The sequence below is a fragment of the Zootoca vivipara genome, chromosome 2 (genome assembly GCF_963506605.1).
Source record: "Zootoca vivipara chromosome 2, rZooViv1.1, whole genome shotgun sequence".
Lineage (NCBI taxonomy): Eukaryota > Metazoa > Chordata > Lepidosauria > Squamata > Lacertidae > Zootoca > Zootoca vivipara.
Genome location: NC_083277.1, coordinates 118,180,566 through 118,200,893, shown reverse-complemented (window position 1 = coordinate 118,200,893; position 20,328 = coordinate 118,180,566). Strand labels below are relative to the sequence as shown.

General features: G+C 45.4%; 1 protein-coding gene across 3 annotated transcripts in view; it reads left to right on the top strand.

The window, feature by feature from the left end:
- The window catches only part of OLFM2 (olfactomedin 2), a 209,017-nt gene that overhangs the window by 52,901 nt on the left and 135,788 nt on the right, over nt 1-20,328 (top strand). The window lies entirely within an intron of this gene.

The window sequence follows — 20,328 nt, the reverse complement described above, 5'->3', positions numbered from 1 at the left end:
GCCGGCTTGGAGGGTCGAGGGTCCCAGTTCATCTAGTTGCGCAAAGCGGGCGGGGAGGCGGGGTACGGGCACACTGCCATTCCGGGCCTCTGTCACCCCCACCCTGTCCGACGGGGCTTTCGCGAGGGTCCCTCTCCTCCCTCCAGACGAGCTGCGATAATCTGCAAAGTTGCCACCTCCGCGCTTGCCCGTCTCTTTGCTCGGCAAGGAGCTTCTATCTATCCACTGCGAGGAAGGCGCGCGCCGCGGAACAGCTTTCCAGGCGCCGGGTCCCCGTGCCTCCTCCCGGCCCTTGACATCCCGCGTTGGGCGTATACTAGTTTTTCTAGGCCAGCCATCCCCGCTTCCGAGTGTGCTGACGCGGGGCTTGTGTGTGTGTGTGTGTGTGTGTGTGTGTGTGTGTGTGTGTGTGTGTGTGTGTAACCCTGGAGAGAGAACTTATTTATCAGCAGATTTTTTGAGGGGGGTGGGGAGTGCCTGGACGGACGATGTTCAGTCACACCCACACTCCAGCCTTTCCAACGGGTCTTTCGCCGGGTGACCTGACACCCGGATTTCCTTGAACGCGCTTTGCATGATCCTGCCTAGGGTTGCGTGATTTCTGCCTTGCGTGCCTTTGCTGCAGCTTGGGCCGCTAGAGTCTCTTGTCCAGTCGAGGACGATCTCCTCCAGCTTTCCGCTCCTCTCAGACCGCGGTTGGCTTCCTCTTTCCCTCGCCCCGCAGCTCCTTCAAGTGTTTGTTTATTCCTCCAGATCCACCCCACCCCATCCACGACGCCTCCCACTGACCGTGGGGAGTGGAGGATGGCAAGGCAATTTTTCGCCCCCCCTTTCAACAGTCCCCCTACAGATCCTGGCTAGATGACACCCTCCCAGGCTTCTACTCGGAGCTCCCGAGGGCCACTTGTAGTCTGGCCGCTTTCGGGTGTGCACCGACGATCTTCAGCCCGAGATCGTCCAAGGATGCAGCCAGCATCCGCACTTACTCCAAAGGCGCTGTAGTTTCCTTACGTCCACCTTGGGGTTAATTTGGCTTGATTACCGTATTTACCGTATTTACGCTAAATCTGGAGAAAGGACTCTTCTCTCCCCCCCCCCACACTTTTCTTCCCGCCCCCATAGCTTTCACGCTTGTCTGAGTAGATTTCTCTACTACTAGAAAACTTTCCTCCTTTCTTAAAGGAGAAGTGCTTGCTTTGTGTATGAGAAGGGGGAAGAGTTGGTTCAGAAGAGCCCCGTGGGTCGTGGACTCTGCAGGGTATGTTGGGTATGTGCGGGAAGAAAATACTTGTCCCCTTTCAAGTTCCTGCAGCGAAGGAGAATGTTATTGCAGCTGCCTTTTCTAATCTACACAGTCATTTTTAGAAATTCGGGGGGGTATAGGTGTCAGCTTAAATAGTGTCCAGCAAATGTATAGATACAAATTCTTGTATAGAGCAGATGTTAGTTCCGCGGGGTGGGGGGAGTAAATATCTTATTATTTGATGCGATCAAGCCTTCCGTTGCCTGGAATTTTCTGGCGCATTTGATGGACAGTTCTCCAGGGAAATGTATGTTACAATAAATGTGCTAGTCTACGCTTCCACAAGACTCTGTCTGCATCTGTCTCTGTCTGTCTGTCCGTCCGTCCCTGTGTGTGTGTGTGCGCGCGCGCATGTGTAAATTTTCTCTAGCTTTGTGTCCCATTTGCAACCGGGCGAAAAAATTCTATGTCCCGAACCCGGAGCTGCCTTTCCCTGGATAAATCAGTGCAGTGCTGGAATGATCTTTAAAACAAATCTGTTAGTGCAGGCATACAAACGGCTTATTTCATATTCAAAAAGGAGCTCTTGATTGGAGTAACAGGTTTGTTGTCTGGGACAGGGCAGGTTTCTCTGGAGAGATTAGGGAGTTGAAGGACTGGCACAGATTAGAATGACTCCCTCACAGCTCAGCTACTAATTCATTTATATAGAATTATTAGTGGAGCTGGATCCTGTGCTGAAGTCCCTCTAGTGATTATTGCTTAATGGCACAGCAGGCAAGTCCAGTCTGGAAACACTGATCATGGGATTATGTGTGTGTACATGTGGACACTGCCTGTTTCCAGAGCTCCATTATAGATTTGTTGGTTTTTAGCAGAGGTGATAAGTGTGTAAATGCAGTTGCCCAGCATGGCAAAATAATTACCTGTGAAAAGTAAGTTGTCAAATGTCTACTTAATTAAGGGAAATGCAATCTTAATAAGAAGTGGGATCACAATTCCTGCTCACTTTTGTGAAAGGGGTGGGTAGGATTTAGTAGGGCCAGTTGCATATTAGTTTCCCACTCATCCCAAAATGTAGGGGCTGGGAGAAGGAAGCCCCCCCCCCCGACATTGAACGTGCCAGGTATTAAGAAATTGGGAGTATACAAGGCTGTAGATGTTGTGAAACAGGAAAGACTCTTTATTGAGTGTGTGGAATCTGGCAAGTGGCAAATGAATGTTTGGGAGCAAGTGAATGAGCTTCTACGGCAGCTGGCAAGCCACCCCTCCCCCATGCCACCACAACTGCATTCCACCTCTGTAGGCTGCAGCTAATCTACCCACTTTAAATGTCCATCCCCTGATGTTTCCTTCCTGCCTACATGGATCTGACTTCCACCAAGTCAGGACTGAGATGTGACATTCATGTCCCCCACTTCCATTGTAAAATACGCATTTGTCAGTTCAAGTATTGCTAGTTCTTATTGATTTGGCACTGCATCTCTAACCTCACTCCGATCAAAATTGTCCTTTGTCTTTCACATGTTGTAATGTGGTTGTGAAACTTCCATCGTCTTCTAGAATGTGATGGATCAAGAAAACCAACCAACCACTGGTGTTGTCTTCTGCATTTGATGGATTTGCCATTCACACGCTCACATAAATAGTGAGCGATTCAGAGGTGTTTTCTGTGTTGCATGTGGAAGTGCTCTGTATTCATTCTAGAGCAGCTTCTTAGCCTCTTGCTTACTACAGTATAGGCAAAATTGGAACTATGCAAGTGTGCATTGAAGAAAGAGGGCTCAGTGGTGCTCCTTCACTATGGATCTTTCTTCTCTTGCTGTGGAGCCTCTCCAAGGAGCTGATCTTAAAACCTTGAAAAGGGCATAGAACTGTTCCACCTTCTGCACAATAGGGCTAGGCCACCATAATATATATGGGTGGGTTTTGGGGTGTGCTTCAATGCTCCTTGGGAGGAAAAATGGTTCTAGCTTAGACTTCTTCCTCGTACATTTTGATGAGGGTGAGAGCATTCAAACATGAATTCTCTTGCAGTCTTAGGAGTGAAGTACTGAACCCCATGCTTTTCTTTATTTTCATGAATTGCTTCTGCAGATCTTCTGTGGGTAGCTTCCATATGCCTTCCCTCATGACCATATTGGTTGGTTAATTGGAGCCAGGGATAGAGGAAGTGGTAAAAGTGTAATCCTAGGGCATGTGACAGGGGTGGGGTGGGGAAGATGACAGAAATTCTGATTTCTGTTAATGATTTAATATGAAGGCAAGAAAACACCAGTTATTCTGGATCAATTTAGGATTGAATGATATCTTTCATCTCCACTATTTGATCTACTATCATTTGGTGGCTGACAGCTGGCTGTCTATACTTATTTAGTTACGCTTGTAGTGATACAAGAGTTCTGTGTTTTGCTAGATCTCTTATGGCCTGTTCATGCATTAAAGACATCATAATATCGTTGTCCTAGTGATGAACCGGTGCATATGTTCCAGCCTGTAACGTTAGGGAGTTGTAGTTGTGAGTGCAATAAGGTTAATTTCCGACTTTTCTTTCAATCTAACTGATGACATCTATCCCCTGCTATTGATGAAAATATGGTTCTAAAGGTTTGGTGCTCTTCCCTTGCTATTACACAATTGCATGCTTAGGGATTCAGCACTACCATAATGTGGACAGTTCTGTTAGACAATACAGCTCTGTATGAGTGAAGCTTCCTTTGTTTCTGAGAATGGAAGTGTAGGGGTTTGTTTTCTTGCAAGTAGCCAGGATGAAAACTGTGTTGTTTGTTTCAATATTGTCAGAGGCTGCTACTGAATCTTTGTCAACACATAAATGTAATCATCCGGCTCTTAATCAACTAACCAACTGATTTTTAAGCTTAATCAAGTTTTGTGTGTTGATAAGACTGTGCTCCGAAGTCTACTGTTGATTATACTTTGTTGCTTGAAATTAATCCTCTTGTCCTGTACAATTGTAGCTTCTTTCATGTCTAGGTTTGATTTTTTTCAGAGGCACCATCTCAGAGCTACGAGAACCAGGTGGACTGTGGCATTGTCCATTGTCTCTCTCTTTTTTAATGAAAGATGATGAAACGATAGATGAGCTAAATGAAATTAATAGTCTAGGCAACAGGTCTTATGACAACAAATAGGAATGCTTGTGTCCCAACAAAGCAATCATAAATTCAATACCAGAATGTCAAAGCTAAACTGCCAAAATATTATTTTTCAACATCAACAGTTAGCTTTTAAAAAGGGGCATGAATAGTTTTGAAGACAATACAGACCTTGTCACATCTATATGTTCCAAGCAGCTTTTATTCCTATGGGCCCCTTTTAATTTTGATGGGAAAGAATCCCCAGTAAATGTGCTTGAGGTCACAGCCTTAGAAATGTTCTTGTTTTTATTCTAATGACAGTTTCATGTCATTTTTGATGAGTATCAAAGCATTACTTTCTGATAGCCATTCATTGATATTTGAAGGGGGGGATTGGTTTGGAATAGCCTGCTTCAGAATGTTCTCTAATGAATTCCGAAGTGGGTTTTGAGTGCCCACCCTATTGCAGTGATTCATGACAGTATCTGCCAGGAACTACCAGTATGTATGGCATTCTAAGCTGTGTTGGAATAAGGGTGGGAACCTGCCTCCTGCAATGAGGAGCTAGTCATAGTGGCAGGAACTTGAGAGGTTCTGTAACCCACATTTGATGCATCAATATTTTTTAAAAATATATTTTAAAATGTTTAAAATGTTCCTTGAGATACTCTGGCAGCAGCTCGCTTATTGTATGCTAGGGTAGGTGAGTGTGCTGCATGGAAAAATAAATTTTCTCCTCTGATCCAGCCCAGCAAATAAGCTACTTGCTCCAGCTCTTTGTGAGCCATTGCTCTGGCCTTTGCCTGATGTTTGCATCCGGTGAGAATGCACGATCCATTTGCCAGTAGTGCTGTCAAGGGTCAGAAGCCAGGGTCTCGCTCAGCAGCATGTGCAGAAGGCTCTCTCAGTGCAGCATGGATGACTTACCACATTTTGAAGTGAAGTGATGATGGCTAGAACACCACGTATATGATGTAAGGAGCCGCCTGCCCCCCATAAGACTATGAAATCCAGTCACTCCTGATGCAGAGACTCAGATGAATTTATTCCCCTTGGAGGAGGAATGCCCCAAGCAGCATGGGTTTCTGTTTGGAGGGGTGGTGCTATAGCTCTTAGGCAGGCATCCCCAAACTGCGGCCCTCCAGATGTTTTGGCCTACAACTCCCATGATCCCTAGCAGGGCAGTCTTGAGCAGGTCGGGCTCCCTGGCGCTGAGGGGCGGAGATCGCTCCGGCGCCCCCGCCCTTGCAGGGCGCAGCATGGCTTCCATGCGGCTTTGCCGCACAGCGCCCCACCTACCAGCCCGGCGCCCTGGCACCCCGCGCCGCCGGGACTCTATCTAGAGCCGGCCCTGATCCCTAGCTAACAGGACCAGTGGTCGGAGAAGATGGGAATTGTAGTCCAAAACATCTGGAAAGCCGAAGTTTGGGGATGCATGCTCTTAGGCTATAATAGTCTTAAAAGCAAACCTTGCTTTACGTAAGAATGAAATGTGCCTCCAGGAAGTGTGTCCTAGTGATTAGATGTTTAATGTAGGAAGCCATCTTATACCAAGCCAGGCCAGGGGTTCCATCTAGCTGAGTACTGTCCACACTGACTGGCAGCAGCTCTCCAGGGTCTCTCCCAGTCCTACCTGGTGGTGCCTGAGATTGAATCCAGCACCTTCTGCATGTGAAGTTTATGCTCTACCTCTGAGCTACTGCCCTTCAGCTTAGTATTGTTTTATGCAGTAAAGGTAAAGATCCAGTCGTGACCAACTCTGGGGTTGTGGCACTCATCTTGCTTTATTGGCTGAGGGAGCCGGCATACAGCTTCCAGGTCATGTGGCCAGCATGACTAAGCCGCTTCTGGTGAACCAGAGCAGCACAAGAAAACGCCGTTTACCTTCCCACAGGACCAGTACCTATTTATCTACTTGCACTTTGATGTGCTTTCGAACTGCTAGGTTGGCAGGAGCAGGGACTGAGCAACGGGAGCTCACCCCGTCGCGGGGATTTGAACCGCCGACCTTCTGATCGGCAAGCCCTAGGCTCAGTGGTTTAATCCACAGCACCACCCGTGTACTGTTTTATGCAGTAGGGTAGGCTAGTAGTCACTAATTGCTTTTAGATGTTTTTGATTAATTGCTTTTAGAATGTTTGAACTGGTTTTTTAAATGTTTTTGCTTTTAAATTTTTCAATTCTTTTTCAATTGTGAATTTGTTTGGTACCCAAGGTTCCTTTGGGAGGAAGTGAAGGATATGAATTCTATGAATAAATTAATACATAAATAGGCTGCAATTCTATACACATTTACATGGGAATAAATCCCACTGGACTCAATGGAACTGGGTAAGAGGCTGGCCTTACCTTTTCCTAATAAACAACAGTAAATATTTTACAGTGCTAAATGTGCTTCACTTACAAATCTTGTTACAACAACATTCTAAGAGTCTTCTCGCTGGTGACACCACAGCTGTGGAATTTTCTTTGTGGGGGCACTGGCATGCTTTCTCTCCTTTCATTTATTTTAAGATGGTGTTTAAAACATTCTGTAGTAGCAGTAATAAGAACATTAAAGTGTTTTATGATTGACTTAGCTGTTTTGTTTCATTTTACTATGTTCCACTCATTTTTGATCTTGTGTATCTTAAGGATTTTCAAAGGTGTTTTTTTTTTTTAAAAAAATATATGTTACATTTGTATATACATCCCACTTGGATAGAATTAGTCTGAAAAGCATAGTATGCTGCTCATTATTATACCCATATTGCTCATAAGGTACAGCACAATCCTTTGTGGATCTATCTACCAGAGTCCATTGGGCATATTCCCAGATAAGTGTGCAAAGGACGGGAAACATAGAGAATTATCAGGAAAAGAGATATTTACATTTCTCGACTTTTGGCCTACTATACTATACTATACTATACTATACTATACTATACTATACTATACTATACTATAATAGCTACCATTACCTGAAATATTAACATGTTCAAGACCACACAGTGAGCTGAGTTCTGAATTCTGGTCTAAATGATGTTTCTTCCACTTTGGTTCTTGGACCCATGGTAGCTTTTGTTTTGTTTTATGATAGTTTTCCATTCTTAACCATCAAGTTGGCAATACGTGTCTACAGTATGTTCTACATCTACTGTTGAGGCACTTTGCCTCTGAATACCAGTTATGAGGAATTGCGAGTGAGGAGAGTGTTCTTGCACTCTGGTCCTGCCTGTGGGTTCCCCACAGGGTGAGAACAGGATGCTAGACTGGATGGGCCATAGGTCTGATGCATCTGTGGTGTAGTGGTTAAGAGTGGTAGACTCGTAATCCTCCACATGCAGCTGCTGGGTGACCTTGGGCTAGTCACACTTCTCTGAAGTCTCTCAGCCTTACTCACCTCACAGAGTGTTTGTTGTGGGGGAGGAAGGGAAAGGAGAATGTTAGCCGCTTTGAGACTCCTTCGGGTAGTGATAAAGCGGGATATCAATTCCAAACTACTCTTCTTCTTCTTCTTCTTCTTCTTCTTCTTCTTCTTCTTCTTCTTCTTCTTCTTCTTCTTCTTCTTCTTCTTCTTCTTCTTCTTCTGTCTTAACCCAGGCTTTGGGGGTGCAGGATTGGTATTTAATGGTATTGTATCTGACACTTTAGGCAGCCATCACCAGATGTTTTGTATAACAACTCCCATACTAGGCTGTCTGGGTCTGATGAGAGTTTTAGTCAAAAACATCTGGAGAGGGCATCAGGTTGATGAAGACTGCTTTAGAGACTGCCCTTAGCAGCAGCCAAACATTCTATATTACTGAAGAGCTGCTGAGTGTTGAGGACCATAGAAAACAACTCTTACTACAGGAGCAAACTCCTAGGAGCTAAGATCCCTTCAGCCCCCAATATAATATTTTAGGGGCCTGCCCCCGCAAAGTTGATAGGCATTGCCATTCAAATGGTGTGTGTGTGCTGTGTCGTGTGATCAATTATGTGGGGCAGGGCTTCCCTGCCCCCCCCCCAATATTTTGTTCAAATGGGTTATGACAAGCGCCCACGAGCCCGGAGGTGGAGATCCCTCCCCTGAGAACTAAACAGACCAAGATTGACTCCTCCTTTCAAATGACCCACACAAAAAATGAGGCGACCACCTATAAAGGTGAAAACTTCAAATTGTTTCACTCCACTTATTGACAACTATATCGAGGGGATTTATGTAGAGGGCTTCTTCACTTTTATAGGCCCCAGAGGCACAAGTGTAATAGATTACATCTGGCTCTCTCCTACATTGGTAGACCAGGTGCATAGTTTTAATATCTTCAATAGGGTGGACAGTGACCACCTCCCAATTGCCATCACAATACAAACTCAACGTTTAAGCTCTTTCCCCCCATCCAGTCATCAGGAGCTATTGCCTCTGGCGCCAAGAAGAAAGAAATGGGTCCTCCATCTGGAGCATGTCCCTAAGGCCCTCCTAACCTCCCCTGTAATTCTGGACTTGAAAGACCACCTCACAAGAACAAAGGAACCTTTCCCTCTCATTGTTTCAGCAAATCACCTCCTCCCTTTCCCCGATCCTCACTAAACCTCCCCGTATGTCCAACATCCCTCAGAATGCTTCCTGGTTCGACCAAGAATGCAAGCAGTCTAGAAGGAAGCTTCGACATCTCCAGGCTGACTTGAAATCAGACCCCACTCAAAGCCAAATCAAGGTGGTTGCTCAATCCCGTACACACTACAAACAGCTTCTTAAACTCAAACAACTTTTTGCCAAAGAGTGATGGACCGAACTGGACGCAGCTACTAAACACCGAGACGATAAGAAATTTTGGCAACTAATAAACACGGGCTTAACCACCCCTGGCCTCTCCTGCAACAATATTTCTGCAGACAGCTGGCATAAACATTTTTCCCAGCTATATTCTGCGCCTTCTACAAATAAAAACAAATCCTTCTGTCTGCCTGCAGCTCCTCTCTCCCCATATGGGATCCGGTCTCCCCAAAGAAATGCATTCAGCGGATTGGTTTGCTAATGGGCAGAAAATCACCTGGGGAAGACATGATACCGCCCGAGGTTTTTCTATCAAACCAACTTTGGTGGGCAACTGCATTAGCCCCTCTCTTTACCACCATAAATTTCTCACTCACGATTCTGACAAACTGGAAAAAGAGCATAATCATTCCTATTTACAAAAAGGGGAACCCGCAGGACCCTTCTAACTATAGGCCTATCAGCCTACTGGATACAACCTACAAGATCTACTCTAGACTCCTTCTGGAGAAGTTGTCCAATTGGACTGATGAAACAGGGCTATTCCACCCAGAACAAGTGGGCTTTCGTAAAGGCCACAACACCTCAGGCCACTGTCTAGTTCTTCAATCATTGATTGATAAATACCAAACCAAGTTTAACTCCAAATTATATCTAGCCTTCATTGATTTGTCCTCCGCCTTTGATTCCATTAACAGATCCAGACTCTGGCTGAAGTTCAGCACAACCACTATAGACAAAAGGCTCTTATGCCTGCTAATGGAAATTCACTCGGACATATCGGCCAGAGTGAAATTTGGACCACACGGTGCTCTATCCCACCCCTTTCCTCTAGTCAGAGGCATCAAACAAGGCTGCCTTTTGGCTCCCTTCTGTTCAATTTTTATATAAACAACATCGTAACAGCTATTAAAGCCCTCAACCAACCTGCCCCGTCTTTGCATCAGGTTAAAGTTCCTATTTTACTCTATGCTGACGATATGGCAGTCCTCTCGCTAACGAAGTTAGGCCTCAACAACATGATGAAAGGGCTTATGCAATTCTGTGAGGAAAACTTCCTGAAATTCAACTATTCTAAAACCAAAATCATACCCTGTGGCACGCTTAAACCGAGTCCTTCGTGGAACCTCGAGGGCAACACCATCGAACAATGCCCGGTATTTAAATACTTGGGCATTACCTTCCACCATAGACTATCGTGGTCAACCCATCTAAATAGCGTATGATCACCTTGGCCACCCGCCGAGCCGTGGAGGCCCTGGTAAAAAATTTCTACGCCAAAGGAGGCTAGCTGGTGGCGCCAATCAGAAAGGTCTATATCAGCAAAATTCCTCCAATGTTGCTATATGGGGTGGAAATATGGGGGTGGAATTTGAAGGCACTCCAACGCCTGGAAACCCTGCAAAACCTCCTGGCAAGAAAGATCTTGGGCCTCCCTAATGGGACCATACCCGCCCAACTAAGAATGGAACTGGGACTGCCATCTTATCGTTGCAAGAGCCCACATCAGGATAATCACCTACTATAAATCACTTGCAGGAGCCCCAAACTCGACTCTTGCTAAACAACCCTTTCTAGCCTTTACTGGTAGACGCACTTGGTCAAAAGGCATGGAGACCAACGCTATTCCTTCCCAGAGTTTTCCGCTCTGATCGCTTGGGACAAAGACAAAATCCGTAAAAGGATTCTAGACAGGGACAAAGCGCTGGATCTGGCTTTATCCAATTTGGCCAACCTATCCACGTGGTTTCCTCGCGTGAAAGCAGTAAGATCTATGGCTCACTATCTGAGTGACCTGACGAACCCTACGCAAAGATGGGCCTTCACACTTGCACGCTTCCACTCAAATTCCCACAGCATTCCTACAGGGTATCTTCTCCAACACATCCCTCGACCTTCGACTCTGCCCATGTAACAAGGGAAAGATAGAGGACTTTATCCACTTTTTCTTTCACTGCCCCCTATACAACGTAATAAGACTGAGGCTCCTACTAATTCCACCGCTCATTGCCTTGGAAGATGACCACATGAAATTTCTATTGGTGGATGCTAACCCCATGGTTACTTGCGGAGTGGCCATCTATATCTTGCAGGCCCTGAAACTCAGGGCCCTTTTGACGGACTTTCTCTAGCCTTGGATCTCTCTAAATATTTTGCAACGGACAAAACCCACATGATGTGTCATAGCTTTTACCAAACTTTGTTTTATATAGCATGATTTTATATTCACTGTTTTGCAAGTGTATTTGATACATTCTCTGTATAATAGCGGTAGGTTACCACCTGGATCCTTTTATGTGCTATGGCCAACTGGCTAATGCAATAAAATTTTGTTTGTTTTGTTTGTTCAAGCTGGTACCCCTGATTGTTATACCATGTATCTCCATAGGAGCTGAAGCAAAAATCTGTGATTCAGATTTTGGTACTGGCTCATTCTGATGAACATTCAGATTCAAATGTGCTTCCTCTGGGCAGCATCAAATTCAAACAGAGCTGGAACTACTCTGAATCTGAATGAATTTGAATTCAGATGAGTTAACATGAATGCCAATAAACTGCATTAATTCCACAGTGAATTCACTTTAGGCAATTCAGCTTCCATTGATTTTTTTATTTATTAAGAAACACATTTACATTCATTTTAAATTAATGATTATGAAGTGCAGAGTGAGCTAGCTGGCTGGAAGGGAATGGTCAACACATCGTATTGAAGTAAGCTTGAAAGTTTTGGTTTAGAACAAGGGTTGGGAACCTTTTTGGGCCTGAGGGCTGAATGTTGCTACCTGCTTCTTGGGCAAGAGTCCTAGAGTAACCTTGCTACACCTCAGCTTGTCTGCTTCAAGCCTCTTGCATACTGATGAGGCAGTGATACCCTGCAAATGGGCATGGGAGATGGGGGCTGCAGAGCTGAAGGGCAGCATGTGCTGGCCTCTTCCATCAGCACACAGGACCAAAGACCACTGGGAGGCTACTCTGCCTGTCTCCCAGGAAGAACATCATGGCACCTGGGAGGCCATTCTGGCCCCTTCCATTGACCAAAAAAGGAGACATTGTAGGAAGCTTGATTTCCCCCTTGCCTTGCTAGAAGGAATGCTTTTCTCAAATTGCCCCCTAGGAGTGCAGAAGTAAGGGGGAAATGACTCTCTGCCCCACATCCATTGGCCAATGAAACAAGAGCCACCAACTGCTATTGAAGCAAGAACACCAATAAGAAAAGGTCAGCCTGGCCGTTACTGGACATAAATGCCCATTTCTGTCTTAATGCTTCATTCTGGCTGTAAAGATATATCTCCCCCCCCCACACACACCTATTTCCTTCACTCCGTCCCCATGTATGTCATGCCCCCACTTTTTAAAAACATTGATGGCAGGGGGTGCTGTCTTTCTCTTAAAAAAAGAAACATAAACACAAACTGATGATGTGAGCTGCTTTCAGAGACAATGATTGTCTGGAAAGGGGGATAAAATATGCTGTATATGCGGGCAGTGCAGAGCCTAGAGACATTCAAGATTGTGCTATGCTCAACTTCAGTTTATTTCCAAAGCTAACCCAGAAATCAGCAGGCTTTGGACTGGCCCTGAAAATACAAGCTGTGGTTTCAGTCTAGAATCTTGTGGCCATAGAGCCCCACTCCTTAACAATATTCAGTTCTCTTTGTGGGCATCAATGGTAGACTTTCATTAAATGAGTAAACACTGGCGGAGCGTCATTCTCCGGCACTGGGGGCGGAGAGCAGGCGGGGTGAGGCTGGCGTGCATTCTGGGGGAGTGATGTGCCACCCGTAGGGGCATGGCAGACGTTCTGGGGCGGGGCGTGCCACCTGTAGGGGCGGGGTGCACATTCTGAGGGCGGGGCACCCAGCATGGGCAGGGGCAGCCGCCATGGCGCCCTCGGGATCGTGCTGCCCAGGGTGGAGCGCCCCCATTGCCCCTCCCTTCCTATGCCCCTATGAGTAAGTCTGAAATGTTTTGTCATGTAGGAAGCAGAGGCTAGAAGCCACTGAGCATAATGTTGCTGGAACAAAAACAAAACACACTCTCTGAGTAAACCCAACAGAATATTCCAGTGCTGTTCTTCTGAATGCAGTCTTGTTTTGCATTGAACACACTCTCCCCCCCCCCCTTATTTTGAACATCCTTTGGAAGCATTCTCAATTATTATTAGTTGTTCCCACATAATGATCTGTTTCTTGAATACACAACTGTGAATTTTACAAGCAAGAAATTAAGTGCAGAATATCTTCAATGTATTCACGCTGAAGCTGAATTCACTGTTGAATGCGCTTGCTTCAAAGCTTTTAGAAAAGTAATTTGAACTGAATTAAACTTGCATCCCAATTAATGCTAAACAGAACATCCCAGGAGATGATGGTACCTTAGGGATATATAAGTAAGGTGGTTGAAAGGCATACCAAGATATGGATGAGCTGTGTTCCTCACCCACATATGTCCCATGCAAAAATTACAACTTCATTTAATCTAATTTAATACAGTACCCCCACCCCCTTGAACTCACTGGGACTATATTTGGCTGCTTTTGTTCCATAGCAGGGATGGAGAACCTTCTGGCCAGATCTTCACCTTCTTACCCCTCAAGGGCCAAATTTGACAGGTAATGCTAGGCAATGTTGAAATTTGAAACCTCAACTGCTGGGACTTCAAAGGGCAGTGAGGGGCTCTTTGAAAGCGCTTTTGCAAAGAACCCCACACTACACTTTGACTTTGCATGCCTGTTTCCAGGAGGTGAACAGGTGTATGCAGCCAATCTGAGCTGGATTGAATCTACCACTCGCCAGGTGTTGAGCAGAGGGTTTGATCTTGCTTGCTGCTGGAGTCTGCTTCACCAGTTCCCCGCAGGGACCGCACTGGCAAAGCAGATCCCAGCAGGATAGGAATGAAACCTGCCCATCTGCCCATCAGCTGACAGCACACAGCCTTGGTCAGCAGAACTGTTATGGTGCATTAAAGAAGGCAAGTGGGATAATTCATGTAGAGGAGAAAATGGGGTAGCAGTTTCTCTGGTAGCCTTTCCACCCCTTTCCCCCATGATGTCATGTTGCACAAAATGAGTCAACCCATTCAACAGTTTGGTGTGGCTCCTGTTTCAATTTGCCTGTGACTGAAGCATACTAGTTACTATAGTTGTGGGTGGTTTTGTTTTTTGTTTTTTACATTTCTGTCTCACCCTTCCCCCCCCCCCAAAGGACCTCATGGCAGCATACATGCCCCACCCCCGTTTTATCCTCACAACAATCAGTAGTGGCTTGTGAGCTGCAGCCCATGTGTTTACTGAGAGGGAGGGGGAAAGTGCAAGGCACGGGGAGTGTGGCCTGTTGGTGCACGGCAGCAGAAGTGTCAGATTGGACACCCTGCCATGCACCACACTGAGCCAAGCTCCTTGCACCTCACTCTTTCCTGCTGGCTCTCAGTAATCACCAGCAGCCCACTGTGTGGAGAGACAGCCTGGAGAGCAACTGCCCTGTCTATAACGTCTCCCCAAGTACTGTACTGTTCAGGACCCTGTGAGGTTGATTAGGCTGAGAGATAATGGCCCAAGGTCACTAAAGGAGCTTTATAGACAAAAAGGAATTTACTGTAAAACTGGGTATCCCTGATTCTTTTCCAACACAACTGCACCATGCTGACCTTATGTTTATCATTTTTTTTAGAGCAGCTTACCTCATTCTGGATACTGAAAAGCTGCCACATTTTCTTGAACTTTGTAAACCTTCCCATCACAGAAGAGTCTGCCTCTAAAACAATTAGATCTTATGTTAAGCATGTGCTGGTGATTTCTTAAGTCATTTTATTGAGACCACCCGCTTTCCATTTTAATAGCACCTTTCACAGCTGCAGAGAGACTGGCTGAGCTCCACACCCTGTGGGAAGGTACTTGGCATGTGCAGAAATACAGCCCCCCCCCTACTAGTCTGATGCTGAAGCAGGCTGAAGATCCAGCAGACATTCTTTCTCCTGACTGCTACATTTGGAGAAACCCAACTTAGATGTTCAACTTTCATTTTTCCCAGGTCACCAAGCATTTTATCAGTTTATTTAGTTAGTCAAACACTAACCCCACCACCACTTTTATTGTGTGGTGGTTTTCTCAGATCGGGGGGTGGGGGGGTGAGGCTTTGATTCCTTGTTGAGAAGGGCTTTGTATAGTTGACCAGACCCTGTCCTTGTTGGGCAAGGAAGACAAACATGTTCTTCATGCAAAGTGGAATTGCATGGGTGATGTGGACAGGACAGCATTATTCATCTTAATTAATGGAACTTGATGCGCTGTGGGGATGGCGTCCAGGAGAGCGGCTATCTCGGGTGCTTTCCACCCAGTGCCCCCTAGCCCCTCCTTCCTTCCTTCCAAATTTGGGACCAGGTTGAGTGGACATCTGCGGATGAGACTGCATCTTCCCTTCTCTGGGAAGAATTCCCATAACAGCCTCTAATTAGCCCTTGATAGTTGGAGTGATGGAATGTTCAGCCATCTTCCGTCGCGCCTCAAGCGGACGTGACCCAAATGCATCTTAGGGGAAAAGTCCCAGGTCACTTCTAGGAAGGCGAGGGTTTAGATATCTCCTTTTAGAAGCAGTTGAGCTCTTTCAACTTGTCCCATGCAATAAGCATCTCCTATTGTTTTCTCTTTCCAAGGAGCACATGGCACCTTGCTGTAGCTCTCTTGCAAGTAAGATAGCCCTTCCTCTTTGGGCAGTCCACAACTGGCGCATGACTCTGGCTGCTACAAAACATTGTTTTCTTTCTCATTTGGATCTCTCCACCTTCACTTCCATCCATTAGTTCCCTACTGCTCCCCCACACACCCAAGACAGCTTGTTCGCTTTTCCTGCCAAAAGTTTTATTAGTGCATCTGGTTTCAGCCAGCCCATAAATGCCCCCAGCAGCAAAATTTTCCTTCCACTTTAAGAATTTACACTGCCAACCCATGCCAGCTCTGTGAGAACAGCTGCACATTAAAGCTATAAAAAGCCTCTGTGCCGTCGTCTTCCCTAATGGATCTACCCTCCTAAACATTGAGTTACATGCTGCGTGTTGCAACCAAATTTAAAATAAAGCCACCACACCAGCCACTGGAGCGTGAGATGAAATGTTTTGATAAAGCCAGAAAGGGCTGCTAATGGAACACAGTTGGAGCAGCACCTTGGACAGTGGCAGTGGGCTTAAGTTTGATCTGAAGGTCTATGCGACAGCATGACAGTAATCAGCTTCAGGTAAATGTTGGTTTTCTGTGTAGAGATCTCATTTCTCGGGGGGGGGTTAATAATAATAATAACAACAACAACAACAATAATTTATTTGTACCCCGCCCATCTGACAGAGTTGCTCCAGCCACACTCTGGGCAGCCTCCAACATATATAAAAACATAATAAAACATTAAACTTGAACTTAAGGACTGCAGGGTTGTGGTAAGCAATGCAGTCTTGCACCCAATCGTTTCTATAGCATTCAATTGGCAGTAAGATTGTGAGACAACATGACACTTCTGTAGCAACGTTGTGGTTTGAAGTGACTTTTAGTGGGGTGAATAGTGGGAGAAACTGAGGGTGAGTGACAGAGCAGCACGTTATTTTCTAGTTTTTCCTAGCTCAACAATCTTATCTCGACTAACATACTTCCCTTGACTGCAGCAGTAGTTTTTAGGGCACAGATGACCTGCATTTGGTGTATGTGTTGCATTAACCCAGATGGGAAATTGCATTGGTTTGGAGAGGGCTAAACTTCTCTCTGCAACATTTTTGCTTTTAACAAAAGCAAAATGAAATGACTGGCCAGAAATGCAGCCCATGTTCCTTTTGAATAACTATCATATTCAAGAGCTCAAGGTGTGTGTTACAGTGTCTTATTTTACTCCTAACCCTATGAGATACTGGGCAGCCAGTCAGGGATCCTTCTGATTGCCCTGCTCCTCAATGAGTACCAGACAGCCAAGCCAGTTGTAGCAAGATAATTCTTGGCTGCTACTGCTGCCACCACAGAATCTCTAGGTGTAGTGATTGCTAACTGGCAGTCCGAGGGCAGAATCTTGCTGCCAAAGCAACAGTGGACCTAACAGTAGCCTTCTCTAATCTTGGGTCTTCCCCAGTGCTTTGGACTACAACTCTTCATCAGCCTGAGCCAGCATGGCTAATGGTTAGGGAGAATGGTAGTCTGTTTAGCATTAGATTCTAATGGATTGTTGAATCATAGAATCATAGAGTTGGAAGAGACCACAAGGGCCATCCAGTCCAACCCCCTGCCAAGCAGGAAACACCATCAAAGCATTCCTGACAGATGGCTGTCAAGCCTCTGCTTAAAGACCTCCAAAGAAGGAGACTCCACCACACTCCTTGGCAGCAAATTCCACTGCCGAACAGCTCTTACTGTCAGGAAGTTCTTCCTAATGTTTAGGTGGAATTTTCTTTCTTGTAGTTTGAATCCGTTGCTCCGTGTCCGCTTCTCTGGAGCAGCAGAAAACAACCTTTCTCCCTCCTCTATATGACATCCTTTTATATATTTGAACATGGTTATCATATCACCCCTTAACCTTCTCTTCTCCAGGCTAAACATACCCAGCTCCCTAAGCCGTTCCTCATAAGGCATCGTTTCCAGGCCTTTGACCATTTTGGTTGCCCTCTTCTGGACACGTTCCAGCTTATCAGTATCCTTCTTGAACTGTGGTGCCCAGAACTGGACACAGTACTCCAGGTGAGGTCTGACCAGAGCAGAATACAGTGGTACTATTACTTCTCTTGATCTAGATGCTATACTCCTATTGATGCAGCCCAGAATTGCATTGGCTTTTTTAGCTGCTGCATCACACTGCTGACTCATGTCAAGTTTGTGGTCAACCAAAACTCCTAGATCCTTTTCACATGTACTGCTCTCAAGCCAGGTGTCTCCCATCCTGTATTTGTGCCTTTCATTTTTTTTGCCCAAGTCTAGTACTTTACATTTCTCCTTGTTAAAATTCATCTTGTTTGCTTTGGCCCAGTTGTCTAATCTGTTAAGGTCATTCTGAAGTGTGATCCTGTCCTCTGGGGTGTTAGCCACCCCTCCCAATTTGGTGTCATCTGCAAACTTGCTCAGGATGCCCTCAAGCCCATCATCCAAGTCATTGATAAAGATGTTGAACAAGACTGGGCCCAAGACAGAACCCTGTGGCACCCCACTAGTCACTACTCTCCAGGATGAGGAGGAGCCATTGATGAGCACCCTTTGGGTTCGGTCAGTAAGCCAGTTACAAATCCACTGAATGGTAGCATTGTCTAGCCCACATTTTACCAGCTTCTTTACAAGAATATCATGGGGCACCTTGTCAAAGGCCTTGCTGAAATCAAGATAGGCTACATCCACAGCGTTCCCTTCATCTACCAGGCTTGTAATTCTGTCAAAAAATGAGATCAGATTAGTCTGACATGACTTATTTTTCAGGAACCCATGCTGACTTTTAGTGATCACAGAGTTTCTTTCTAGGTGCTCACAGACTGTTTGCTTAATGATCTGCTCTAGAATCTTTCCTGGTATTGATGTCAGGCTGACTGGGCGGTAATTGTTTGGGTCCTCTCTTTTCCCCTTTTTGAAAATAGGGACAACATTAGCCCTCCTCCAGTCTGCTGGAACTTCACCTGTTCTCCAGGAATTTTCAAAGATTATTGCCAGTGGTTCTGAAATCACCTCTGCCAGTTCTTTTAATACTCTTGGATGTAGTTCATCTGGCCCTGGAGACTTGAATACATCTAAACTAGCCAAGTATTCTTGTACTACCTCCTTACTTATTCTGGGCTGTGTTTCCTCTGCTGAATCATCTGCTCCATATTCTTCAGGTCGGACGTTGTTTTCTTTCTTGGAGAAGACTGAGGCAAAGAAGGCATTGAGGAGTTCTGCCCTTTCTCTGTCCCCTGTTTGCGTTTCACCATCTTCTCCTCTGAGTGACCCCACTGTTTCCTTGTTTTTCCTTTTGCTACGGACATACCCATAAAAGCCCTTTTTGTTGCTTTTAACCTCTCTGGCGAGCCTGAGTTCATTCTGTGCTTTAGCTTTTCTGACTTTGCCTCTACACGTGCTGGCTATATGTTTGAATTCCTCTCTGGAGATTTCCCCCCTTTTCCATTTTTTGTACATATCCCTTTTAAATCTTAACTCAGTCAAAAGTTCTTTAGATAGCCAGCCTGGCTTCTTTAGGCACCTTCCATGTTTCCGTCTCATTGGTATTGCCTGAAGTTGTGCTTTTAATATCTCCCTTTTAACAAACTCCCAACCATCATGAACTCCCTTCCCTTTTAGTATTACTGTCCATGGGATTTCACCCAGCGTTTCCCTAAGTTTTCCGAAGTCGGCTTTCTTAAAGTCTAGAATTTGGACCTTAGTATGCTTGGTTGCTCCTTTCCGCTGGATAATAAACTCCAGAAGAGCATGGTCACTCCCACCTAATGATCCTGCCACTTCTACCCCACTAACCAAGTCATCACTATTGGTTAGGACCAGATCTAAAATGGCTGATCCTCTTGTTGCTTCTCCCACTTTCTGGACAATGAAGTTGTCTGCAAGGCCAGTGAGGAATCTGTTCGACCTTATGCTCTTGGCTGAGTTTGACATCCAACAAATATCAGGATAGCTGAAATCCCCCATTACTACTATCTCACTTCCTTTGGAATGCTTGGCCATCTGTTCCAGGAAGGCATCATCTGTGTCCTCAGTTTGGCTTGGGGATCTATAGTAAACTCCCACAATGAGATCACTGTTGTTTTTCTCTCCCTTAATTTTGACCCAGATACTCTCAATTTGGCTTTGAAGTTTTAAATCCTGGATCTCTTCACAGGTATACATATCCCTAACATATAAAGCTACTCCTCCTCCTTTCCTGTTTGGTCTATTTCTCTTAAATAGATTGTATCCCTCTATTACTACATTCCAGTCATGAGACTCATCCCACCAGGTTTCAGTGATGCCTATTATGTCATATTTAGTTTGCTGTACCAAGAGCTCAAGTTCATCTTGTTTATTTCCCATGCTCTGTGCATTAGTATACAGACATTGAAGACCGTTGATCATTCCCCCATGTCTCTTATTTAAGGATATTTTCATCCCACCACTAGGTCTGCATGCTGCTTGCTCCATTTGGTCCTTGACATTCGGATGATCATCTTCAGCATTTGATAGACTCCTACCTTCAGGACCACTGTCTCCCTCCCCCACATAAGTCAGTTTAAAGCCCTCCTGATGAGGTTTTTGAGTTTCGTGGCAAAAACAT